Here is a 27170-nt window from a genome sequence, read left to right on the forward strand (position 1 = left end):
CTGAAGATTGTTTAATCACATAGAAACATAGAAACATAGAAAATAGGTGCAGGAGCAGGCCATTCAGCCCTTCTAGCCTGCACCGCCATTCAACGAGTTCATGGCTGAACATGAAACTTCAGTACCCACTTCCTGTTTTCACGCCATACCCCTTGATCCCCCGAGTAGTAAGGACTTCATCTAACTCCCTTTTGAATATATTTAGTGAATTGGCCTCAACTACTTCCTGTGGTAGAGAATTCCACAGGTTCACCACTCTCTGGGTGAAGAAGTTTCTCCTTATCTCGGTCCTAAATGGCTTACCCCTTATCCTTAGACTGTGACCCCTGGTTCTGGACTTCCCCAACATTGGGAACATTCTTCCTGCATCCAACCTGTCCATACCCGTCAGAATTTTAAACGTTTCTATGAGGTCCCCTCTCACTCTTCTGAACTCCAGTGAATACAAGCCCAGTTGATTCAGTCTTTCTTGATAGGTCAGTCCCACCATCCCGGGAATCAGTCTGGTGAATCTTCGCTGCACCCCATTAACATCGTTGGGAGTGAGTGCCTGGTGGCTCTAGCTACCCCAGGTGAAGACGTCTTCTCCCCCCACCTGAAGACCAACCCAAAGACTGTGTTTTTTGTGTGTTTTGCCATCTGGGGAGTGCACCCACCCACAGCTGCGAGGGGAGACCTGCCCTCGCAGCCGCCCCCCCCTTCCCACCCCCCTCTCTCTTTCTCCGTTACCCTCTGTTTCTCCCCTCTCTCTCTGAGGCCCCTTTTCTTCCTAATTTAAAAAAAAAAACCCAATTAAGACAACTGAGCAGAGGGAGCAAGGCCTCTCCCCAATTGTCAACGAGGGGAGAGGTGCCTCGTTAAGGGCTCCTCTGCTCAGTTAATATACGAGGCCATTAAAGACCATTAAGGCCTGTGACTTTGGGGTGGGTGTAGCCCTTAAAGGGACCCCGTGATGGCGACCCCATCCACGCCGGTGGCAGGGCCAGCAAGGACGTATGCGCAGGCGGTGTCCACATCCACGGCACCTCCTGCGCCACCCGCTGCCCTGCCACCATTTAGATTAATTACTAAAAAACACGGGGTCAAGAGCTACACTCACCCCACAATGACCATCGAGGAGTGCGTGCGGGCGATGGCTGGGGTAGTCGGCCCCTCGGCCATTGTCGCAGCCTCCAAGATGTCTGGGAAGGCCGTGTTCTTCCTGGGGTCGGAGCGGGCGGTGTCCCTGGCCCTTGAAAAGGGGCTCACGGTGGGCGGGACGTTCCTGCCGGTGGACCCTCTCGAGGCCACCGCGCAGAGGGTCATCATTTCAAACGTCCCGCCCTTTGTTCCTGCTGAGCTCCTCCTCCCTCACCTACACCAACTGGGGGAGGTAAGGTCGGGGATCAACCCCATACCGCTCGGCCTCAGGGAGAACAGCCTGCGCCACGTGTTCTCCTTCCGCCGCCAGCTCTTTGTCCGGCTGGCGCGGGAGGACACGACGGAGGGGAATTTTAATGTGGTGCACGAGGGGACTGCCTACCGCGTCTTCTGGACGTCGGACGGCGTGCGGTGCCATGCCTGCAGGGAGGTGGGGCATGTTCGTAAGAACTGCCCCGCCTCCAAGGCCGCCAAACCACCGAAGGCGGCCAAGGCTGGCGCCGCCGCCACCCCTCCCCCTAGTTGCGTCCGCGTGCCGGGAGCCGTAGGTGCGCGGGCATTGTCGGAGGCCTTTGTTTTCAGGGCCACCGGCGGGGGGGAGGGAGAGCGTCCGACCGGAAAGAAGGCGCGGAAGAAGGCAAAACGTCAAGAGGCGGGTCCCCTCGGTGCGCCAGATAATTTGACCACCGCGCTCAGCCCAACCCAGTCACCGGCGAGCGCGTGGTGCCCCGAGCCCGTGCCCGAGCCCTTGAATAACACCACAGAGGGGCCCGGGCGCGGGAAAGGAAAGGAAAAGGGGGGGGCGGAGCGGGAGGCCTCGGCAGACATGGGGGTCTCCCTGCCTCCGCGCGCCCCCAGGAACAAAAGGAGGCGCGGCTCCGATGAGGCGGAGGGGGAACAACATCCCTCCGCGGAGGAGTCGGTGCCCGCCGCGTGTCCCGCGTCCCCCACCAGCGCTCCCAAATTGCGCTGCAGGCGCAAAGAGTCTGTCCCTGGGGAGGGTGAGGCAGTCGAGGCTGCCCAGCCTCTGCCTCCCGGGGATGGAGTGGAAGATCTGCCTGTCGTGGGGGGCGTGGGGATCGCGGAGGAATGCATTGCCGCCGGGCCGGGCGTCCCGGGGACTGAGGCGGGCGGGGCCGAAAAGGCCGAACCTGAGCCCGCCCAGCCAATACCCAACTTCCCCCGGGAGTCGCTCGACCCGGCAGAAACACGAACTGATTTTAATGAAACTGTAGATGCTGGGCCGGGGGGTGGCAGCGGGGAGGGGGAGGAACACCCACCCTCGCCCCTTACTTTGGAGCTGGTGCACTTGGGGAGCCTGAGGATTTCCCATGGCCGGGTCTCTCCTTGTTCCCCGGTTCCTGGGGCGGAGGGGGAACCCCTTCCGCTGTCATTTCCCGACCCAGCACCATTTTTAAAAGAGCCCAGTGGGGACTCCTCTGCCGACGATCCTGGGGGTGGGATCGGGGCAGTGCCAGGGCCGGTTGGAGCGGCCGGTTCATTTGCCGTACCTTGTGCGGTCGATGGGCTGGCTGCTGGCGGCCACCTCCCGGAGGAGGACGGGGACTCGGTGGGGGACGCGGGTGAAGACCTAGAGACCACCGCCAGTGAGGCGGTGGATCTGCTCGCGGCCGCCGCTGAGGCCCTCCTCATTCCTGCAAAGGAACTCCGGGACTTTTTGGCCCAGAGCCGGGGTCGCCGCGACCAAGCCCGACTGGCCCTGGAAAAATGGTCCGAGCCGGAGCTGATCAAGGGGTCCGTCCGCGCCGCCGTTAAAACCTTGGCCGCGGGCGGGCCCTTGACAAAGGAGCAGCACCTTGAGCTGCGCGAGCTCGAGGGACTCCTCGCTGGGCTGCGGAGGGAGCGGAGTTCAACAAAAGACTCTGCTCCCTCCCCCACAATAGGTTAAGGTGGAGGTTGCACTATGCTTTTGCCATGAAGATAACCATAGCCAGCCTCAACATCAACGGCAGCAGAGGGGCACGCCGTAGATTTGACAATTTTTCGCTCCTGCGGGAGGGGAAATATGCGGTGTGCTTCCTGCGAGAAACCCACACCGTTCCGGGAGACGAAGCCACGTGGCTCCTGGAATGGCAAGGAGAGGTCCGCATGAGCCACCTCACCGCCATTTCTAGTGGGGTGGCCATCTTGCTGGGCCCGCATTTTCAGCCGGAGATCTTGGGGGTCGAGGAGCCCGTGCCAGGCCGCTTGCTGCACGTAACGGTTCGCCTGAGGGACGTGCCGCTCCATCTCGTGAACGTGTACGCCCCTCATCCCGGCCCGCAGCAGACGCGCTTCTTTGAAGAGGTGACCGCTCTTCTTGGCTCCGTCGACGTCGGCGACTGCATTGTCCTCGGGGGGGATTTTAACTGCACCCTCGAGGCGAGGGACCGCTCCGGTGCCCCGCAGTGCATGACGGCGATGGAGAAGTTGAGGGACCTGGTCGGGTCCTTCGACTTGGTGGACGTCTGGCGAAATCTCCACCCCGACTCCAGCGCCTTTACTTGGGTGAGGCCTGGAGTTGGATGGTCTGGAGTCGACCGCCTTTACGTGTCTCGGGCGTATGTTTCCTGCGTCCCGGCGGCCTCCATGCGGCCGGTGCCGTGTTCGGACCACCACCTGGTGTGGGCGGAGCTCGCTTCGCTCCGCGCGAGGACGGGGTCCGCGTACTGGCACTTTAACAACCGGCTGCTGGAGGACGTGCGGTTCCAGGACTCGTTCCGTCGATTCTGGTCCGACTGGAGAAGGAAGCAGGGGGGCTTCCCCTCCTTGAGGCTATGGTGGGACGTGGGCAAGGCTCACGTCCGCGTCTTCTGTCAAGAGTACGCGAGGGGGTCGACCAAGAGGCGGGCGGCCAGAGTCGGGCGCCTAGAAAAAGAGGTGCTCGACCTGGAAGCCCGTCTCGGTCAAGTAGTCCAGGACCCGGCCCTGCGGACGGTGTACGAAGCGAAGAAGGCCGCGCTGAAGGACCTGCAGCTCGTCGGGTCCCGAGGCGCGTTCGTGAGGTCGCGGATCCGGTTCCTGCGGGATCTGGACCGCGGCTCCCCCTTCTTCTACTCGCTGGAAAAAAGGCAGAGTGTCCGTAAGCAGCTCTTGACGCTGCTGGCCGACGACGGCTCTCTCGTCTCGGATCCGGAGGGCGTCAACAACAGGGTCCGTGAATATTACGGGGCTCTGTTCTCTCCGGATCCGTCCAGCGAGGAAGCGCGTAGAGTTTTGTGGGAGGACCTGCCGAGGGTCGGCCCGGAGGGCGCCGAAAATCTGGAAGCTCCGCTAAGCCTGGCGGAGCTGACCGGTGCCCTCGCCCGGCTCTCGAGGGGAAAATCCCCGGGGCTGGACGGGCTGACCGTGGAGTTCCACAGGGCGTTCTGGGACGTCCTGGGGAGCGACTACGCGCGGGTCCTGGGGGAAAGTCTGGTGACCAGGGAGATGCCCCTCTCTTGGCGCAGGGCAGTCATCGTCCTGCTGCCTAAGAAGGGCGATCTCCGCCTCCTTAAGAACTGGCGCCCGGTCTCCCTCCTCAGCACGGACTACAAAATCTTCGCCAGGGCGATGTCTGCTCGCCTTGGTGCCGTGCTGGACCACATGATCCACCCCGACCAGTCATACACGGTCCCGGGCCGGACAATTCACGATAACATCCATCTGGTCCGGGACCTCATCCATTGTTCCCAGGAGGCTGGTCTGTCGGTCGCCTTCCTATCCCTCGACCAAGAGAAGGCGTTCGACAGGGTGGATCACGACTATCTGCTCGGAACTCTGCGCGCTTTCGGGTTCGGGACGCATTTCGTCGCCCGGATCCGACTTTTGTACGCCGCCGCGGAGTGTCTGATTAAGGTTAACGGGTCCTTGACGGCGCCCCTTCGCTTTAGGAGAGGGGTGCGCCAGGGATGCCCCATGTCCGGCCAGTTATACGCCGTTTGCGTGGAGCCTTTCCTGCGCCTCTTGCGGACGAGGTTGACGGGACTGGCTCTGCAAGGGCCGGGCGTGGAGGTCGTCCTCTCGGCTTACGCCGATGACGTGCTCCTCGCGGTAGAGGATCCCGCTGACCTGCGGAGGATGCGTGAGTGCCAGGAGATTTACTCGGCCGCGTCCTCCGCCAGGATCAACTGGGAGAAATGTTCCGGACTCCTGGTGGGTCAGTGGCGGGTGGACTCCCTGCCGGAGGAGCTCAGGCCTTTTGCCTGGAGCACGACCCATCTCCTCTATCTGGGAGTCTACCTTAGCCCCGACGAGGGAGCCTGGCCGGCGAACTGGCAGGAGCTGGAGGCCAAGGTCGCCGCTCGCCTAGGGCGCTGGACAGGACTGCTCCGAGTGCTGTCCTACAGGGGTCGAGCGCTAGTCATAAACCAGCTGGTGGCCGCAATGCTGTGGTACCGGCTGGTCACTTTGACCCCTCCCCCTGCGTTTGTCGCCAAGATACAGAAGAAGCTGGTGGACTTCTTCTGGAACAACAGGAAGCACTGGGTCTCTGCCGCGGTCTGGAGTCTCCCGCTTGAGGAGGGCGGTCAGTCGTTGGTGTGCGTCAGCGCCCAGCTCGCGACTTTCCGTCTTCAGACCCTGCAGAGATACCTTTACGTCGAGCCCCCTCCTAGGTGGTGCGCTCTGGCGAGGTATTTCTTCCGCCAGCAGCTCGACCTCAATTATGACACGCAGCTCCTGTTTGTGAACTTGGGGGGTGCCAGGACCGCCCTCCGGGAGCTGCCTGTCTTTTACAGGGAACTCATCAGGGTCTGGAACAAAATCTCCACCAAGCGCAGCTCTCCGCCGGCTGGAGTGGCGGCCGTCCTGCAGGAACCGCTGCTCGGGAATCCGTACCTCCACGGCCGAGGCTTTATGTGGCGGTCGGAAGAGAGGGCTGTGGCTGGTGAGGTGACCAGGGTCAGGGACCTGCTCGATGGCGGAGGAGCGGGCTGGATGGCGCCAGACACGCTGGCGCGGCGCCTAAATTCTGCCAACGTCCGCCACGCGGCCGATGCCATCGAGTCGCTAAAAACAGCTCTGGGCCCTGACTCCGTTAGGTGCATCGAGGAGGCTCAAGCACATGGGGAGATCCCGTCCGAACTGACCCCCGTCCGGACGGAATTCCTCATCGGCGCCAAACCCCGGAACCTCCCTCGGGGGCCGGCGCCTCACAACTTGAGCCGCCTCGGGGAAATCCCCTCCGTGCCTTTCAGTTCCGCGCGGAGTGGTTTCCTGTACGGGCTGCTCCTGCACACCCTCAACTTTGCCATCCTCGCCGGCCGTCCGGACACGCCATGGCGTACCATCTTGCCGTCCGGAGGAGGCGGGGGTCCCCGATGGAGGGCACTCTACGCAGGGGTCCTCCCACTATTCATCGGGGACTTGGCCTGGAGGGTGGTGCACGGAGCAGTGCCGTGCAACAAATTTTTAAGCCGGTTCACAGACTCCCAGGCCGCCTGCAATTTCTGCGGTCTGGAGGAGTCCGTGTTCCATGTTTTTATGGAGTGCACAAGGTTGCAGCCCCTGTTCCACTATTTGAAGGGGCTGCTCCTGAAATTCTGGCTGCACTTCAGTCCCACTCTCCTGATCTTTGGGCACCCTGTGCGGAGGGGAGCGGGTAGGTCCGAAGGCCTCCTCGTAGGACTGCTCCTGGGCACGGCCAAGGGTGCCATCAGCCGGTCCAGGCAGCGGGCGGTCGAGGGGGTCGTTCAACCTGACTGCCTGCCTCTCTTCCGCTCTTACATCCGGTCCAGGGTGTCCTTGGAGATGGAGCACGCGGTGTCCACCGGTACGCTCGCGGCCTTCCGCGAGAGGTGGGCACCGGAGGGACTGGAGTGCATCATCACGCCCGGCAACCAAATTTTAATTTGATTTTACGTTTTAAAGTTTAATTTGTTTTAATTGCCGGTGCTTTTAGTGTCCCCCTCCCCTTTTATAGGGGGCACTGGGAAAATTTGATTTTAGCGCCCCAAAAAAAACCCAAAAAAATAATTTAAAAAAAAAGGGGCCTTGAAAATGTATGCTGTGTCACCCAGGTCGGGTGGCATGGTCTTAATGTTTTATGTTTTGCAGGTAAACTCAAAAGAGTTTCATGCACAAGGGACCAATCGTGAAGCAGTAGAGGCGTGTCCTGCACAGTTGGAGCTGTGAGCAGTGAGGGAAGCAGCTAGCAACTTGAGCTCCTGCCTGGAGAGCCCTGAGACCAGCCCAGGAATAGAAGGAAGGAAGGGGCTTCACCACCAACTTCTATCCAGAGGGAGAGGAGGAGAACAGAAAACGTTTTCATCAACTTTACCATTCTGCAAAGAGTTGGAGAGAGGGGGAAAGGACCAACAACATCCAGTGTGGAAGGAGGGAGACTCTATATCTTCTACAGGTGGGTGTGGGTGCATTTCCCAAAAAGACTTTGTTGTAACGGTGGGGGGAGGAAAGAAGACCACTGAGGGCCGGAACATCGCGGGGGGTGTGTGTGTGTGTGGAAGTGTGTGTGGGGGCCGTGCTTACAACTAGGCCCCCCCCACAATTGGAACCCCCCCCACCCCCCCCCCCCCAATTGCCTAGCCTGGGATAGCTGGAGCTACCAGGCTGAAGATTGTTGTTTTTCTTAATCACCCAATTAAAGATCGTTAGGAGTGCCTGGTGGCTCCAGCTACCCCAGGTGAAGACATCTTCTCCCCCCACCTGAAGACCACCCCAAAGACTTTTGTGTTTTGCCATCTGGGGAGTGCACCCACCCACAGCTGCGAGGGGAGACCTGCCCTCGCAGCCCCCCCCCCTTCCCACCCCCCTCTCTCTTTCTCTGCTACTCTGTTTCTCACATCTCTCTCTCTGAGGCCTCTTCCTTCCAAATTTACAAAAAAAACAAAACCAATTAAGACAACTGAGCAGAGGGAGCAAGGCCCCTCCCCAATTGCCAACTAGGGGAGAGGTACCTCATTAAGGGCTCCTCTGCTCAGTCAATATACGAGGCCAATTAAGACCATTAAGGCCTGTGACTTTGGGGTGGGTGTAGCCCTTAAAGGGACCCCGTGATGGCGACCCCATCCACGCCGGTGGCAGGGCCAGCAAGGACGTATGCGCAGGCGGTGTCCACATCCACGGCACCTCCTGCGCCACCCGCTGCCCTGCCACCATTTAGATTACTTACTAAAAAACACGGGGTCAAGAGCTACACTCACCCCACAATGACCATCGAGGAGTGCGTGCGGGCGATGGCTGGGGTAGTCGGCCCCTCGGCCATTGTCGCAGCCTCCAAGATGTCTGGGAAGGCCGTGTTCTTCCTGGGGTCGGAGCGGGCGGTGTCCCTGGCCCTCGAAAAGGGGCTCACGGTGGGCGGGACGTTCCTGCCGGTGGACCCTCTCGAGGCCACCGCGCAGAGGGTCATCGTGTCAAACGTCCCGCCCTTTGTTTCCGCTGAGCTCCTCCTTCCTCACCTACACCAACTGGGGGAGGTAAGGTCGGGGATCAACCCCATACCGCTCGGCCTCAGGGAGAACAGCCTGCGCCACGTGTTCTCCTTCCGCCGCCAGCTCTTTGTCCGGCTGGCGTGGGAGGACATGACAGAAGGGCACTTTAATGTGGTGCACGAGGGGACTGCCTACCGCGTCTTCTGGACGTCGGACGGCGTGCGGTGCCATGCCTGCAGGGAGGTGGGGCACGTTCGTAAGAACTGCCCCGCCTCCAAGGCCGCCAAACCACCGAAGGCGGCCAAGGCTGGCGCCGCCGCCACCCCTCCCCCTAGTTGCGACCGCGTGCCGGGAGCCATGGGTGTGCGGGCATCGTCGGGGGCCTTTGTTTTCAGGGCCTCCGGCGGGGGGGAGGGAGAGCGTCCGAACGGAAGGAAGGCGCGGAAGAAGACGAGACATCTAGAGGCGGGTCCCCTCAGTGCGCCGGAAAGTTTGACCACCGCGCTCAGCCCAACCCAGTCAGCGGCGAGCGCGTGGTGCCCCGAGCCCGTGCCCGAGCCCTTGAATAACACCACAGAGGGGCCCGGGCACGGGAAAGGAAAGGAAAAGGGGGGGGCGGAGCGGGAGGCCTCGGCAGACATGGGGGTCTCCCTGCCTCCGCGCGCCCCCAGGAACAAAAGGAGGCACGGCTCCGATGAGACGGAGGGGGAACAACATCCCTCCGTGGAGGAGTTGGTGCCCGCCGCGTGTCCTGCGTCCCCAACCAGCGCCCCCAAGCAGCGCCGTAGGCGGGAGGAGTCTGTCCCCGGGGAGGGTGAGACAGTTGAGGCTGCCCAGCCTCTGCCTCCCGGGGATGGAGTGGAAGATCTGCCTGTCGTGGGGGGCGTGGGGACCGTGGAGGAATGCGTAGCCACCGGGCCGGGCGTCCCGGGGACTGAGGCGGGCGAGGCCGAAAAGGCCGAACCTGAGCCCGCCCAGCTATTATCCAACTTCCCCCGGGAGTCGCTCGACCCGGCGGAAAAACAATTTATGGGTTTTAATGACACTGTAGATGCTGGGCCGGGGGGTGGCAGTGGGGAGGGGGAGGAACACCCACCCTCGCCCCTTACTTTGGAGCTGGTGCACTTGGAGGGCCTGGGGATTTCCTATGGCCGGGTCTCTCCTTGTTCCCCGGTTCCTGGGGCGGAGGGGGAACCCCTTCCGCTGTCATTTCCCGACCCAGCACCATTTTTAAAAGAGCCCAGTGGGGACTCCTCTGCCGACGATCCTGGGGGTGGGATCGAGGCAGTGCCAGGGCCGGTTGGAGCGGCCGGTTCATTTGCCGTACCTTGTGCGGTCGATGGGCCGGCTGCTGGCGGCCACCTCCCGGAGGAGGACGGGGACTCGGTGGGGGACGCGGGTGAAGACCTAGAGACCACCGCCAGTGAGGCGCTGGATCTGCTCGCGGCCGCCGCTGAGGCCCTCCTCATTCCTGCAAAGGAACTCCGGGACTTTTTGGCCCAGAGCCGGGGTCGCCGCGACCAAGCCCGACTGGCCCTGGAAAAATGGTCCGAGCCAGAGCTGATCAAGGGGTCTGTCCGCGCCGCCGTTAAAACCTTGGCCGCGGGCGGGCCCTTGACAAAGGAGCAGCACCTTGAGCTGCGCGAGCTCGAGGGACTCCTCGCTGGGCTGCGGAGGGAGCGGAGTTCAACAAAAGACTCCGCTCCCTCCCCCACAATAGGTTAAGGTAGAGGTTGCACTATGCTTTTGCCATGAAGATAACCATAGCCAGCCTCAACATCAACGGCGGCAGAGGGGCACGCCGTAGATTTGACAATTTTTCGCTCCTGCGGGAGGGGAAATATGCGGTGTGCTTCCTGCAAGAAACCCACACCGTTCCGGGAGACAAAGCCACGTGGCTCCTGGAATGGCAAGGAGAGGTCCGCATGAGCCACCTCACCGCCATTTCTAGTGGGGTGGCCATCTTGCTGGGCCCGCATTTTCAGCCGGAGATCTTGGGGGTCGAGGAGCCCGTGCCAGGCCGCTTGCTGCACATCACGGTTCGCCTGGGGGACGTGCCGCTCCATCTCGTGAACGTGTACGCCCCTCATCCCGGCCCGCAGCAAACGCGCTTCTTTGAAGAGGTGTCCGCTCTTCTTGGCTCCGTCGACGTCGGCGACTGCATTGTCCTCGGGGGGGATTTTAACTGCACCCTCGAGGCGAGGGACCGCTCCGGTGCCCCGCAGTGCATGACGGCGATGGAGAAGTTGAGGGACCTGGTCGGGTCCTTCGACTTGGTGGACGTCTGGCGAAATCTCCACCCCGACTCCAGCGCCTTTACTTGGGTGAGGCCTGGAGTTGGATGGTCTAGAGTCGACCGCCTTTACGTGTCTCGGGCGTACGTTTCCTGCGTCCCGGCGGCCTCCATGCGGCCGGTGCCGTGTTCGGACCACCACCTGGTGTGGGCGGAGCTCGCTTCGCTCCGCGCGAGGACGGGGTCCGCGTACTGGCACTTTAACAACCGGCTGCTGGAGGACGTGCGGTTCCAGGACTCGTTCCGTCGATTCTGGTCCGACTGGAGAAGGAAGCAGGGGGGCTTCCCCTCCTTGAGGCTATGGTGGGACGTGGGCAAGGCTCACGTCCGCGTCTTCTGTCAAGAGTACGCGAGGGGGTCGACCAAGAGGCGGGCGGCCAGAGTCGGGCGCCTAGAAAAAGAGGTGCTCGACCTGGAAGCCCGTCTCGGTCAAGTCGTCCAGGACCCGGCCCTGCGGACGGTGTACGAAGCGAAGAAGGCCGCGCTGAAGGACCTGCAGCTCGTCGGGTCCCGAGGCGCGTTCGTGAGGTCGCGGATCCGGTTCCTGCGGGATCTGGACCGCGGCTCCCCCTTCTTCTACTCGCTGGAAAAAAGGCAGAGTGTCCGTAAGCAGCTCTTGACGCTGCTGGCCGACGACGGCTCTCTCGTCTCGGATCCGGAGGGCGTCAACAACAGGGCCCGTGAATATTACGGGGCTCTGTTCTCTCCGGATCCGTCCAGCGATGAAGCGCGTAGAGTTTTGTGGGAGGACCTGCCGAAGGTCGGCCAGGAGGGCGCCGAAAATCTGGAAGCTCCGCTAAGCCTGGCGGAGCTGACCGGTGCCCTCGCCCGGCTCCCGAGGGGAAAATCCCCGGGGCTGGACGGGCTGACCGTGGAGTTCCACAGGGCGTTCTGGGACGTCCTGGGGAGCGACTACGCGCGGGTCCTGGGGGAAAGTCTGGCGACCGGGGAGATGCCCCTCTCTTGGCGCAGGGCAGTCATCGTCCTGCTGCCTAAGAAGGGCGATCTCCGCCTCCTTAAGAACTGGCGCCCGGTCTCCCTCCTCAGCACGGACTACAAAATCTTCGCCAGGGCGATGTCTGCTCGCCTTGGTGCCGTGTTGGACCACATGATCCACCCCGACCAGTCATACACGGTCCCGGGCCGGACAATCCACGATAACATCCATCTGGTCCGGGACCTCATCCATTGTTCCCAGGAGGCTGGTCTGTCGGTCGCCTTCCTATCCCTCGACCAAGAGAAGGCGTTCGACAGGGTGGATCACGACTATCTGCTCGGAACTCTGCGCGCTTTCGGGTTCGGGACGCATTTCGTCGCCCGGATCCGACTTTTGTACGCCGCCGCGGAGTGTCTGATTAAGGTTAACGGGTCCTTGACGGCGCCCCTTCGCTTTAGGAGAGGGGTGCGCCAGGGATGCCCCATGTCCAGCCAGTTATACGCCGTTTGCGTGGAGCCTTTCCTGCGCCTCTTGCGGACGAGGTTGACGGGACTGGCTCTGCAAGGGCCGGGCGTGGAGGTCGTCCTCTCGGCTTACGCCGATGACATGCTCCTCGCGATAGAGGATCCCGCTGACCTGCGGAGGATGCGTGAGTGCCAGGAGATTTACTCGGCCGCGTCCTCCGCCAGGATCAACTGGGAGAAATGTTCCGGACTCCTGGTGGGTCAGTGGCGGGTGGACTCCCTGCCGGAGGAGCTCAGGCCTTTTGCCTGGAGCACGACCCATCTCCTCTATCTGGGAGTCTACCTTAGCCCCGACGAGGGAGCCTGGCCGGCGAACTGGCAGGAGCTGGAGGCCAAGGTCGCCGCTCGCCTAGGGCGCTGGACAGGACTGCTCCGAGTGCTGTCCTACAGGGGTCGAGCGCTAGTCATAAACCAGCTGGTGGCCGCAATGCTGTGGTACCGGCTGGTCACTTTGACCCCTCCCCCTGCGTTTGTCGCCAAGATACAGAAGAAGCTGGTGGACTTCTTCTGGAACAACAGGAAGCACTGGGTCTCTGCCGCGGTCTTGAGTCTCCCGCTTGAGGAGGGCGGTCAGTCGTTGGTGTGCGTCAGCGCCCAGCTCGCGACTTTCCGTCTTCAGACCCTGCAGAGATACCTTTACGTCGAGCCCCCTCCTAGGTGGTGCGCTCTGGCGAGGTATTTCTTCCGCCAGCAGCTCGACCTCAATTATGACAAGCAGCTCCTGTTTATGAACTTGGGGGGTGCCAGGACCGCCCTCCGGGAGCTGCCTGTCTTTTACAGGGAACTCATCAGGGTCTGGAACAAAGTCTCCACCAAGCGCAGCTCTCCGCCGGCTGGAGTGGCGGCCGTCCTGCAGGAGCCGCTGCTCGGGAATCCGTACCTCCACGGCCGAGGCTTTATGTGGCGGTCGGAAGAGAGGGCTGTGGCTGGTGAGGTGACCAGGGTCAGGGACCTGCTCGATGGCGGAGGAGCGGGCTGGATGGCGCCAGACACGCTGGCGCGGCGCCTAAACTCTGCCAACGTCCGCCACGCGGCCGATGCCATCGAGTCGCTAAAAACAGCTCTGGGCCCTGACTCCGTTAGGTGCATCGAGGAGGCTCAAGCACGTGGGGAGATCCCGTCCGAACTGACCCCCGTCCGGACGGAATTCCTCATCGGCGCCAAACCCCGGAACCTCCCTCGGGGGCCGGCGCCTCACAACTTGAGCCGCCTCGGGGAAATCCCCTCCGTGCCTTTCAGTTCCGCGCGGAGGGGTTTCCTGTACGGGCTGCTCCTGCACACCCTCAACTTTGCCATCCTCGCCGGCCGTCCGGACACGCCATGGCGTACCATCTTGCCGTCCGGAGGAGGCGGGGGTCCCCGATGGAGGGCACTCTACGCAGGGGTCCTCCCACTATTCATCGGGGACTTGGCCTGGAGGGTGGTGCACGGAGCAGTGCCGTGCAACAAATTTTTTTAAGCCGGTTCACGGACTCCCAGGCCGCCTGCAATTTCTGCGGTCTGGAGGAGTCCGTGTTCCATGTTTTTATTGAGTGCACAAGGTTGCAGCCCCTGTTCCCTTATTTGAAGGGGCTGCTCCTGAAATTCTGGCTGCACTTCAGTCCCACTCTCCTGATCTTTGGGCACCCTGTGCGGAGGGGAGCGGGTAGGTCCGAAGGCCTCCTCGTAGGACTGCTCCTGGGCACGGCCAAGGGTGCCATCAGCCGGTCCAGGCAGCGGGCGGTCGAGGGGGTCGTTCAACCTGACTGCCTGCCTCTCTTCCGCTCTTACATCCGGTCCAGGGTGTCCTTGGAGATGGAGCACGCGGTGTCCACCGGTACGCTCGCGGCCTTCCGCGAGAGGTGGGCACCGGAGGGACTGGAGTGCATCATCACGCCCGGCAACCAAATTTTAATTTGATTTTACGTTTTAAAGTTAATTTGTTTTAATTGCCGGTGCTTTTAGTGTCCCCTTCCCTTTTATAGGGGGCAGTGGGGAAAAATTGTGATTTTAGTGCCCAAAAAAAAAACAAAAAAAAAGAAAAAACACAAAAAAAAAAAAAAAAGGGGGGAAAAAAAGGGCCTTGTAAATGTCTGGATTGTCACCCAGGTCGGGTGGCACCGTTTAATGTTTTATGTTTTGCAGGTGAACTCCAAAAGAGTTTCATGCACAAGGAACCAATCGTAGAGCAGTGGAGGCGTGTCCTGCTCAGTTGGAGCTGTGAGCAGTGAGGAGAGCAGCTAGCAACTTGTGCTCCTGCCTGGAGAGCCCTGAGACCAGCCCAGGAAGAGAAGGAAGGAAGGGGCTTCAACACCACTTCTATCCAGAGGGAGAGGAGGAGAACAGAAAACATTTAACATCTTTTTACCATTCTGCAAGGAGTTGGAGAGAGGGGGAAAAACCACAACAACATCCAGTGTGGAAGGAGGGAGACTCTACATTTCAACAGGTGGGTGTTGGTGCATTTCCCAAAAAGACTTTGTTGTATCGGTGGGGGGAGGAAAGAAGACCACTGAGGGCCGGAACATCGCGGGGGGTGTGTGTGTGTGTGGTAGTGTGCGTGGGGGCCGTGCTTACAACTAGGCCCCCCCCCACAATTGGAACCCCCCCCACCCCCCCACATTTGCCTAGCCTGGGATAGCTGGAGCTACCAGGCTGAAGATTGTCATTAATCATCCTATTAAAGATCGTTTAGGATTGTGTGCCTGGTGGCTCTAGCTACCCCAGGTGAAGACGTCTTCTCCCCCCACCTGAAGACCAACCCAAAGACTGTGTTTTTTGTGTGTTTTGCCATCTGGGGAGTGCACCCACCCACAGCTGCGAGGGGAGACCTGCCCTCGCAGCCCCCCCCCCTTCCCACCCCCCTCTCTCTTTCTCCGTTACCCTCTGTTTCTCCCCTCTCTCTCTGAGGCCCCTTTTCTTCCTAATTTAAAAAAAAAACCCAATTAAGACAACTGAGCAGAGGGAGCAAGGCCTCTCCCCAATTGTCAACGAGGGGAGAGGTGCCTCGTTAAGGGCTCCTCTGCTCAGTTAATATACGAGGCCATTAAAGACCATTAAGGCCTGTGACTTTGGGGTGGGTGTAGCCCTTAAAGGGACCCCGTGATGGCGACCCCATCCACGCCGGTGGCAGGGCCAGCGAAGACGTATGCGCAGGTGGCAACCGCTTCCACGGCACCTCCTGAGCCACCCGCTGCCCTGCCACCATTCAGACTCATTACAAAAAAACACGGGGTCAAGAGCTACACTCACCCCACAATGAGCATTGAGGAGTGCGTGCGGGCGATGGCTGGGGTAGTCGGCCCCTCGGCCATTGTCGCAGCCTCCAAGATGTCTGGGAAGACTGTTTTCTTCCTGGGGTCGGAGCGGGCGGTGTCCCTGGCCCTCGAAAAGGGGCTCACGGTGGGCGGGACGTTCCTGCCGGTGGACCCTCTCGAGGCCACCGCGCAGAGGGTCATCATATCGAACGTCCCGCCCTTTGTTCCCGCTGGGCTCCTCCTCCCTCACCTACACCAACTGGGGGAGGTAAGGTCGGGGATCAACCCCATACCGCTCGGCCTGAGGGAGAACAGGCTGCGCCACGTGTTCTCCTTCCGCCGCCAGCTCTTTGTCCGGCTGGCGCGGGAGGAGACGACGGAGGGGTCTTTTAATGTGGTGCACAAGAGGACTGCCTACCGCGTCTTCTGGACGTCGGACGGCGTGCGGTGCCATGCCTGCAGAGAGGTGGGGCACGTTCGTAAGAACTGCCCCGCCTCCAAGGCCGCCAAACCACCGAAGGCGGCCAAGGCTGGCGCCGCCGCCACCCCTCCCCCTAGTTGCGTCCGCGTGCCGGGAGCCGTAGGTGCGCAGGCATCGTCGGAGGCCTTTGTTTTCAGGGCCTCCGGCGGGGGGGAGGGAGAGCGTCCGAGCGGAAAGAAGGCGCGGAACAAGAAGAAACATCTAGAGGCGGGTCCCCTCAGTGCGCCAGAAAGATTGACCACCGCGCTCAGCCCAACCCAGCCACCGGCGAGCGCGGGGTGCCCCGAGCCCGTGCCCGAGCCCTTGAACAACACCACAGAGGGGCCCGGGCGCGGGCAAGAAAAGGAAAAGGGGGGGGCGGAGCGGGAGACCTCGGCAGACATGGAGGTCTCCCTGACTCCGCGCGCCCCCAGGAACAAAAGGAGGCACGGCTCCGATAAGATGGAGGGGGAACAACATCCCTCCGTGGAGGAGTTGGTGCCCGCCGCGTGTCCCGCGTCCCCAACCAGCGCCCCCAAGCAGCGCCGTAGGCGGGAGGAGTCTGTCCCCGGGGAGGGTGAAACAGTTGAGGCTGCCCAGCCTCTGCCTCCCGGGGATGGAGTGGAAGATCTGCCTGTCGTGGGGGGCGTGGGGACCGCGGAGGAATGCGTAGCCGCCGGGCCGGGCGTCCCGGGGACTGAGGCGGGCGAGGCCGAAAAGGCCGAACCTGAGCCCGCCCAGCCAATACCCAACTTCCCCCGGGAGTCGCTCGACCCGGCGGAAATACAATTTACTGTTTTTAATGAAACTGTAGATGCTGGGCCGGGGGGTGGCAGCGGGGAGGGGGAGGAACACCCACCCTCGCCCCTTACTTTGGAGCTGGTGCACTTGGGGAGCCTGGGGATTTCCCATGGCCGGGTTTCTCCTTGTTCCCCGGTTCCTGGGGCGGAGGGGGAACCCCTTCCGCTGTCATTTCCCGACCCAGCACCATTTTTAAAAGAGCCCAGTGGGGTCTCCTCTGCCGACGATCCTGGGGGTGGGATCGGGGCGGAGCCAGGGCCGGTTGGAGCGGCCGGTTCATTTGCCGTACCTTGTGCGGTCGATGGGCCGGCTGCTGGCGGCCACCTCCCGGAGGAGGACGGGGACTCGGTGGGGGACGCGGGTGAAGACCTAGAGACCACCGCCAGCGAGGCGGTGGATCTGCTCGCGGCCGCCGCCGAGACCATCCTCATTCCTGCAAAGGAACTCCGGGACTTTTTGGCCCAGAGCCAGGGTCGCTGCAACCAAGCCCGACTGGCCCTGGAAAAATGGTCCGAGCCAGAGTTGATCAAGGCGTCCGTCCGCGCCTCCGTCAAAACCTTGGCCGCGGGCGGGCCCCTGACAAAGGCGCAACACCTTGAGCTGCGCGAGCTCGAGGGACTCCTCGCTGGGCTGCGGAGGGAGCGGAGTTCAACAAAAGACTCCGCTCCCTCCCCCACAATAGGTTAAGGTAGAGGTTGCACTATGCTTTTGCCATGAAGATAACCATAGCCAGCCTCAACATCAACGGCGGCAGAGGGGCACGCCGTAGATTTGACAATTTTTCGCTCCTGCGGGAGGGGAAATATGCGGTGTGCCTCCTGCAAGAAACCCACACCGTTCCGGGAGACGAAGCCACGTGGCTCCTGGAATGGCAAGGAGAGGTCCGCATGAGCCACCTCACCGCCATTTCTAGTGGGGTGGCCATCTTGCTGGGCCCGCATTTTCAGCCGGAGATCTTGGGGGTCGAGGAGCCCGTGCCAGGCCGCTTGCTGCACGTAACGGTTCACCTGGGGGACGTGCCGCTCCATCTCGTGAACGTGTACGCCCCTCATCCCGGCCCGCAGCAAACGCGCTTCTTTGAAGAGGTGTCCGCTCTTCTTGGCTCCGTCGACGTCGGCGACTGCATTGTCCTCGGGGGGGATTTTAACTGCACCCTCGAGGCGAGGGACCGCTCCGGTGCCCCGCAGTGCATGACGGCGATGGAGAAGTTGAGGGACCTGGTCGGGTCCTTCGACTTGGTGGACGTCTGGCGAAATCTCCACCCCGACTCCAGCGCCTTTACTTGGGTGAGGCCTGGAGTTGGATGGTCTAGAGTCGACCGCCTTTACGTGTCTCGGGCGTACGTTTCCTGCGTCCCGGCGGCCTCCATGCGGCCGGTGCCGTATTCGGACCACCACCTGGTGTGGGCGGAGCTCGCTTCGCTCCGTGCGAGGACGGGGTCCGCGTACTGGCACTTTAACAACCGGCTGCTGGAGGACGTGCGGTTCCAGGACTCGTTCCGTCGATTCTGGTCCGACTGGAGAAGGAAGCAGGGGGGCTTCCCCTCCTTGAGGCTATGGTGGGACGTGGGCAAGGCTCACGTCCGCGTCTTCTGTCAAGAGTACGCGAGGGGGTCGACCAAGAGGCGGGCGGCCAGAGTCGGGCGCCTAGAAAAAGAGGTGCTCGACCTGGAAGCCCGTCTCGGTCAAGTCGTCCAGGACCCGGCCCTGCGGACGGTGTACGAAGCGAAGAAGGCCGCGCTGAAGGACCTGCAGCTCGTCGGGTCCCGAGGCGCGTTCGTGAGGTCGCGGATCCGGTTCCTGCGGGATCTGGACCGCGGCTCCCCCTTCTTCTACTCGCTGGAAAAAAGGCAGAGTGTCCGTAAGCAGCTCTTGACGCTGCTGGCCGACGACGGCTCTCTCGTCTCGGATCCGGAGGGCGTCAACAACAGGGTCCGTGAATATTACGGGGCTCTGTTCTCTCCGGATCCGTCCAGCGAGGAAGCGCGTAGAGTTTTGTGGGAGGACCTGCCGAAGGTCAACCCGGAGGGCGCCGAAAATCTGGAAGCTCCGCTAAGCCTGGCGGAGCTGACCGGTGCCCTCGCCCGGCTCTCGAGGGGAAAATCCCCGGGGCTGGACGGGCTGACCGTGGAGTTCCACAGGGCGTTCTGGGACGTCCTGGGGAGCGACTACGCGCGGGTCCTGGGGGAAAGTCTGGCGACCGGGGAGATGCCCCTCTCTTGGCGCAGGGCAGTCATCGTCCTGCTGCCTAAGAAGGGCGATCTCCGCCTCCTTAAGAACTGGCGCCCGGTCTCCCTCCTCAGCACGGACTACAAAATCTTCGCCAGGGCGATGTCTGCTCGCCTTGGTGCCGTGCTGGACCACATGATCCACCCCGACCAGTCATACACGGTCCCGGGCCGGTCAATCCACGATAACATCCATCTGGTCCGGGACCTCATCCATTGTTCCCAGGAGACTGGTCTGTCGGTCGCCTTCCTATCCCTCGACCAAGAGAAGGCGTTCGACAGGGTGGATCACGACTATCTGCTCGGAACTCTGCGCGCTTTCGGGTTCGGGACGCATTTCGTCGCCCGGATCCGACTTTTGTACGCCGCCGCGGAGTGTCTGATTAAGGTTAACGGGTCCTTGACGGCGCCCCTTCGCTTTAGGAGAGGGGTGCGCCAGGGATGCCCCATGTCCGGCCAGTTATACGCCGTTTGCGTGGAGCCTTTCCTGCGCCTCTTGCAGACGAGGTTGACGGGATTGGCTCTGCAAGGGCCGGGCGTGGAGGTCGTCCTCTCGGCTTACGCCGATGACGTGCTCCTCGCGGTAGAGGATCCCGCTGACCTGCGGAGGATGCGTGAGTGCCAGGAGATTTACTCGGCCGCGTCCTCCGCCAGGATCAACTGGGAGAAATGTTCCGGACTCCTGGTGGGTCAGTGGCGGGTGGACTCCCTGCCGGAGGAGCTCAGGCCTTTTGCCTGGAGCACGACCCATCTCCTCTATCTGGGAGTCTACCTTAGCCCCGACGAGGGAGCCTGGCCGGCGAACTGGCAGGAGCTGGAGGCCAAGGTCGCCGCTCGCCTAGGGCGCTGGACAGGACTGCTCCGAGTGCTGTCCTACAGGGGTCGAGCGCTAGTCATAAACCAGCTGGTGGCCGCAATGTTGTGGTACCGGCTGGTCACTTTGACCCCTCCCCCTGCGTTTGTCGCCAAGATACAGAAGAAGCTGGTGGACTTCTTCTGGAACAACAGGAAGCACTGGGTCTCTGCCGCGGTCTTGAGTCTCCCGCTTGAGGAGGGCGGTCAGTCGTTGGTGTGCGTCAGCGCCCAGCTCGCGACTTTCCGTCTTCAGACCCTGCAGAGATACCTTTACGTCGAGCCCCCTCCTAGGTGGTGTGCTCTGGCGAGGTATTTCTTCCGCCAGCAGCTCGACCTCAATTATGACACGCAGCTCCTGTTTGTGAACTTGGGGGGTGCCAGGACCGCCCTCCGGGAGCTGCCTGTCTTTTACAGGGAACTCATCAGGGTCTGGAACAAAGTCTCCACCAAGCGCAGCTCTCCGCCGGCTGGAGTGGCGGCCGTCCTGCAGGAACCGCTGCTCGGAAATCCGTACCTCCACGGCCGAGGTTTTATGTGGCGGTCGGAAGAGAGGGCTGTGGCTGGTGAGGTGACCAGGGTCAGGGACCTGCTCGATGGCGGAGGAGCGGGCTGGATGGCGCCAGACACGCTGGCGCGGCGTCTAAATTCTGCCAACGTCCGCCACGCGGCCGATGCCATCGAGTCGCTAAAAACAGCTCTGGGCCCTGACTCCGTTAGGTGCATCGAGGAGGCTCAAGCACGTGGGGAGATCCCGTCCGAATTGACCCCCGTCCGGACGGAATTCCTCATCGGCGCCAAACCCCGGAACCTCCCTCGGGGGCCGGCGCCTCACAACTTGAGCCGCCTCGGGGAAATCCCCTCCGTGCCTTTCAGTTCCGCGTGGAGGGGTTTCCTGTACGGGCTGCTCCTGCACACCCTCAACTTTGCCATCCTCGCCGGCCATCCGGACACGCCATGGTGTACCATCTTGCCGTCCGGAGGAGGCGGGGGTCCCCGATGGAGGGCACTCTACGCAGGGGTCCTCCCACTATTCATCGGGGACTTGGCCTGGAGGGTGGTGCACGGAGCAGTGCCGTGCAACAAATTTTTAAGCCGGTTCACGGACTCCCAGGCCGCCTGCAATTTCTGCGGTCTGGAGGAGTCCGTGTTCCATGTTTTTATTGAATGCACAAGGTTGCAGCCCCTGTTCCACTATTTGAAGGGGCTGCTCCTGAAATTCTGGCTGCACTTCAGTCCCACTCTCCTGACCTTTGGGCACCCTGTGCGGAGGGGAGCGGGTAGGTCCGAAGGCCTCCTCGTAGGACTGCTCCTGGGCACGGCCAAGGGTGCCATCAGCCGGTCCAGGCAGCGGGCGGTCGAGGGGGTCGTTCAACCTGACTGCCTGCCTCTCTTCCGCTCTTACATCCGGTCCAGGGTGTCCTTGGAGATGGAGCACGCGGTGTCCACCGGTACGCTCGCGGCCTTCCGCGAGAGGTGGGCACCGGAGGGACTGGAGTGCATCATCACGCCCGGCAACCAAATTTTAATTTGATTTTACGTTTTAAAGTTTAATTTGTTTTCATTGCCGGTGCTTTTAGTGTCCCCCTTCCCTTTTATAGGGGGCACTGGAAAAATTTGATTTTAGCGCCCCAAAAAAAAAACCAAAAACCAAAAAAAAAAAAAACGGGGCCTTGAAAATGTCTGCTGTGTCACCCAGGTCGGGTGGCATGGTTTTAATGTTTTATGTTTCTGCAGGTTAACTCAAAAGAGTTTCATGCACAAGGACCCCCAGGTCCCTCTGCATCTCAGCATGTTGTAATTTCTCACCATTCAAATAATATTCCCTTTTACTGTTTTTTTTTCCCCAAGGTGGATGACCTCACACTTTCCGACATTGTATTCCATCTGCCAAACCTTTGCCCATTCGCTTAACCTGTCCAAATTTCCTTGCAGTCTCTAAGTCCTTGACACAACCCGCTTTCCCACTAATCTTAGTGTCATCTGCAAATTTTGTTGCACTACACTCTGTCCCCTCTTCTAGGTCACCTATGTATATTGTAAACAGTTGTGGACCCACCCAACACCGGGAACACCCAACCCGCCCCGTCCCGTCAGAATCCTTCCCAAATGCCGAACACCCGCGGATGTCGAGCCCCCAGCCCTGGTCACCCCGGAGCCACGCCCCCGCGACGCCAACCACATCACATCCACCAACCGCCATCTGCACAGTCAACCCGTCCACACCACTCTGAGCACTCCCCGCACCGAGGCACAGAGCCCCCAGGCCCGCCCCTCCAACACACTTCGCCCCCCCCAGACCTTCGCTGCAATGTGGCCCCTCCTGTCCCCCGCCCTGGGTTTCTCCGCCCCCGCCCTCCACTACTCTCCCCTCCATCCCCCGCTCCCGTCTCCCCTCATCTTCCCTCTGCTTCCCCGCACAGGCTTCCATCTTGGGGGCGGTAACCTTCTGGGGCCAGGAGTTTTAGCCCCCGGCGTGGAAGTCCTGCTCTCGCCGCAGGATTGGCCTTACCACCCCTCACTGGAAGCGGAGTGCAATTTCCCACACTCCACTTCCTTTGGGGGCAGTTACCGGGCTACGACTGGATTCTCCTGTGACAGTTTGAACTGGTGCTCTCCACTCTCTCTCCTGCGACAGTTACATTGGTCCCTTCATCCAAATCATTGATATTGACTGTGAATAGCTGGGGCCCAGGCACTGATCCTTGCGGTACCCCACTAGTTACAGCCTGCCAACCTGAAAATGACCCGTTTATTCCTATCCTCTGTTTTCTCTCCGTTAACCAATCCTCAATCCATGCTAGTATTTTACACACAATCGCATGGGTCCTCATTTTGTTCAATAACCTCTTGTGTGGCACCTCATCAAATGCCTTCAGTAAATCCAAATACACCCCATCCACTGATTCTCCCTTATCTAACCTACTAGTTACAACCTCAAAAACTGTATTCGCTGTTCACGATGTGGTCTCCTGTATATTGGGGAGACCAAATGCAGATTGGGTGAGCACTTTGTGGAACACCTCCGTTCAGTCTGCGAGTGTGACCCTGAGCTTCTGGTGTCCTGTCACTTTAATTCCCCACTCCCACTCTGACCTCTCTGTCCTTGGTGTCCTACACTGTTCCAGTGCAGCTCAACGCAAGCCCAAGGAACAGTACCCCATCTTTAGATTAGGCACTTTACAGCCTTCCGGACTCAATATCAAGTTCAACAATTTCAGACCATAATCTCTGCCCATATTTTGTTCCCTTTCCTCCCTTTTTTTTTACAAACTTCTCCCAGTTTCCCATGACAGCTGGTAATTATTCAGGCATTCACATCCTATCTAGACTCACCTTTTGTTTCCTAACTTGTGCCATTACTTTATCAGTTTGGCCCATCATCACCTTTGTCTCTTAAACCACTTCTGCCTCCCACCTGATCACAGATATTCCCTTTTCTTTCCTCCCCTCCCCCTTTCAGGGCCCCAGCACTTCCTGAACAATCTGTTACATTTGAAACTTTTGCCAGTTCTGACGAAGGGTCACAAACCCGAAACGTTGGCTCTGCTTCTCTCCACTGATGCTGCCTGACCCGCTGAGATTTCCAGCTTTTTCTGTTTTAAATTGATTCGTTAATTCATTCTTTTTTACGATTTTAGTTTTATTATTTATTGGTTTTATCTCATTTAGTCACTAATTAAAGAAAGTAATTCTAAATTAGATTGATTATCCGTTATCCAGAATCAGATGAGCAGAAATTTTCGCCAAATATTGCAAAGACCGAAGCCATTATGTTTGGCCCCCGTCACAAACTGCGTTCCCTAACCACTGACTCCATCCCTCTCCCGAGCATGAATCTGAGAGTGAACAAGACTGTTCACAACCTCAATGTCATATTTGACCCTGAAATGAGTTGAGCCACATATCCGCACTATAACTAAAATTGCCTTTTTTCACCTCCGTAACATTGCCCACTCAGGCCCTGCTTCAGCTCTTCTGCTGCTGAAACCCTCACCCATGCCTTTGTTACCTCTAGACTTGACTATTCCAACTCACTCCTGGCCTCCCACATTCTACATTTCGTAAACTTGAGGTCATCCAAAACTCAGCAGCCTGTCCTAACTCGCACCAAGTCACGATCACCCACCACCCCTGTGCTCGCTGACCTACATTGGCTCCCGGTTAAACAACACTCGATTTCAAAATTCTCATCCCAGTTTACAAAGCACTCTTTTTCAGCCTCACAACCCCACGAGATGTCTGCACTCCCAAAATTCTGTCCTCTTGAACATCCTTCATTATAATCGCTCCACCAGCGGTGGCCGTGCCCTCAGCTGCCTGGGCCCCAAGCTCGGGAACTCACTCCCTAAACCTCTCCCTCTCTTTCCTCCTTTAACACGCTCCTTAAAACCTGCCCCTTTAAACAAGTTGTTGGACATCTGCCTTAATTTCTCCTTTTGTGTCTGGGTGTTAAATGTATGTGTTGTGTCTGTAACGCTGCTGTGAAGCCCTTGGGACGTGTTGCTCTGTTAAAGGGCGCGAGATAAATACAAGTTGTGATTCCAGCAATGGACAGTTTGTCAGCCCGCGGAGGGACAAAGCCTGTCCGACTCACCAACCAATCAGCGGCCTGCAGCAACGTGACGTCATTACCCCTCAGCAGATTCTGCCCCAAGATGGCGGCCGGTGCTGGGGGCCTGTCACCGGGAGAAGCCCCGCTGCTGCCCCCCGGGGACCCCACTCGGGGCAAACGCCGGAGACGTAGGTTTTTGTTTAGGGCCTGAGGCCTACCCCGGGTGTTCAGAAACCCTCCCCGCCGGTTCCAGGGCTCTCCTGTGCCGCCAATGAAGGACCTAATATTCCGGAACCCGAACTACACCCTAAAGGGTGGAAGATGCCTGTGCTTGTATTTTTTTAACGTGTGGTTACACACCAGTCACCCCTACTTTCCAATTCCTAACCCCAACCCCTCCTTCACCCCTACTCTCAAACCCCCCTCACCCTAACCAATCCTTCACCCCAACTCTCAAACCCCCCCTCACCCCAACCCCTCCTTCATCCCAACCCCTCCTTCATCCCTACTCTAACCCCCTCACACCAACCCCTCCTTCACCCAACTCCTATTTCACGTATACAATTTCACTTTGACCATCACTTATACCAATTATCATACACTGGAGGTAAATCTCAGGAGCTTCTGTGCGATGGTGAGGTGATCACTGGACAATAAAGCTCAGAGACTGGTGAGGAGCTGCTCATTATCCTCGGTGTGATTTAATCCCCTTTCCCACTGAATACTGCGGACAAACATGGTCACCTTGGTAACAGAATGCTCAGTGTGACATCACTTTCTAAACAAGACCACACAAGACAATGGGTTATCAATAAATGGTAAAGGTATTAAACAATCTGCAATTGCATTGCAAACAAAATGGAAATAAAATGCTGGAAAATAATTGGTGAAGATAATTTATCTCTGGAATTGACTAGCAAACATTAAAAATGATGTGCGCTGTATACACACACACTATATAGTGCGATCAACATTCTATGATCTTTAGCTCATCCAGTGCTGCTTGCTGGGTCAGGATATAAAGAGACCGCGCGCTGTTCCTCCTCCCACTGCCTGGGGGAATGGAGCAGATATTTACAGGGACAGGGACTCCCCTTTCTCTGCCTCATTTTATTTAAAGGGACAGTCCAGTTTATCTTGGGGTGTTGGAGGATTTCACTAACAGAGCTCCCATCAACAGTCGCTCCTTTCTGTACTGTGCAGTGATTGTAAAGCTGTCTATTTCATTGACTTGAGCCTTTCTAAAATGTCTCACTGTTTTTGCTGATCCAAGTGTATAAATTGGAAAGATTTCAGAAGTGCACACTGTGACGAAAGTGTTGGTTAAAGGTGGAGTCAAATTTGTTTCAAAATATTCTGTTCTAATACTCCCCAACCCCCCAAATTTTAGAACACTGCAATACTGACTGGGAAGTTCCCAAGTTCAATCCATGATCTGGGCTGTGAGTTGATCTCAGCCAAGGCAGCAGTTCAGGGGTTATAATTGTCCTCAGTACCACTGGGCTAAATATGAGTTAAAAATCAGCCAGTGTCCCTACTCTTCATACCGATCCAGTGACCTCAACTGGGAAGTGTGTGGATGTCATTTGAGGACAGGATTTGAGGCTGTGATGCCTACCATAGTGGAAATCCTGCTGGCACTCACTGAGTCGACTGACCGTGAGGCACTAGAGGTTAACTAATGTCTGTGGAATTGCACCCAGCCAGATTCAGCATTTTCTGGAGATAATAAATCTCGGACGATGAAAGGAATGTTGAATTTAGAGAGTGAGGATGGAGGGAGAGTGTCGAGAATAAGGAATTTACAGCTTAGGGGGGACAGGAGGGGACAGAATGTTCTGTAGAATCTAGAATTGTTCTGAATTTCAATTCTGTATTTAAAGTAACAATCTTTGTAACCACCATTTATTTGCAGGATATTAGAAGGGGAGGATCTGCAGCTGGGAAACTCAATCCAAACATCGCGTCAAGATTTGACAGATTCCCGGATTGATCAGGATCACCTTCTCATCAGCCTTTGTAAAAACACCAATCACAGCGGGGAGAAACAGGACACATGTTGTGTGTGTGGATACACCTTCAACCAATCGTTCAGCCTGTGAGACTCGTGCATCCACCTGACTCAACACTGTAAATGTGGGGACAGTGGGAATGGATGCTGTTGTACATGGAAAGTGATTCAGTCGCTCATCTCACCAACGGACGTTCGAGGCATTAGATAACAGACTTTCTCCTGTGAATATGGAGCTGGTTTATTGGGCCGCAATGTGTTTACTTATTCATCTTGTTGACTCTAAATCTTTGCCAATTATTTGATGTGATCGGTTTACATGTACGTATTTTTAAAAATATGTTTGCTGAGTGGATTCAAATACAAATTGAAACCAGGTTTGCAGGCGTGATGCTCCATTCACACATCGAAGGTGAGAGAGATGTGGGGCACACGCAAAGTCCAGTATCTGAAGGTGATTAACAGACTGGGTTTTATGTTTAGTGATCCTGGGCGTGTCATCAACACCTTCCCTGGATACCAAGGCGAGGAGATCAACTCTGGATGGTATGGGAAACTGGGACTTGCCCCTGAGAGTATAAGAACTAAAATAATCCAGAGTTAGAGAGGAGAAAAGGCCCAAAATGGAGCAGTCAGTAACAGGATGTCAATTAGTCTCTTCTTATTTTGGAGTCATCAAATATTGACACACTCTGTTATTAGAAATAACAAAATATTAAACTCTAGCCCAGTTATAGGGGTTATTAACATCAGCAGAAGCAATC

The 27170-nt window shown here is 58.7% G+C and overlaps 1 long non-coding RNA gene across 2 annotated transcripts in view; it reads left to right on the forward strand.

Annotated features, from left to right (window-relative positions):
• Nucleotides 1-26783, forward strand: part of LOC139252432 (uncharacterized) — a 97298-nt gene extending 70515 nt beyond the window's left edge. For both annotated transcript variants that reach the window (XR_011591486.1, XR_011591487.1), the window contains exon 3: nucleotides 26311-26783. This is a non-coding gene — a long non-coding RNA (uncharacterized lncRNA). The remainder of the gene's footprint in view (nucleotides 1-26310) is intronic.
• The last annotated feature ends 387 nt before the right edge of the window (nucleotides 26784-27170 follow it).

The sequence above is a fragment of the Pristiophorus japonicus genome, unplaced genomic scaffold (genome assembly GCF_044704955.1).
Source record: "Pristiophorus japonicus isolate sPriJap1 unplaced genomic scaffold, sPriJap1.hap1 HAP1_SCAFFOLD_468, whole genome shotgun sequence".
NCBI lineage: Eukaryota > Metazoa > Chordata > Chondrichthyes > Pristiophoridae > Pristiophorus > Pristiophorus japonicus.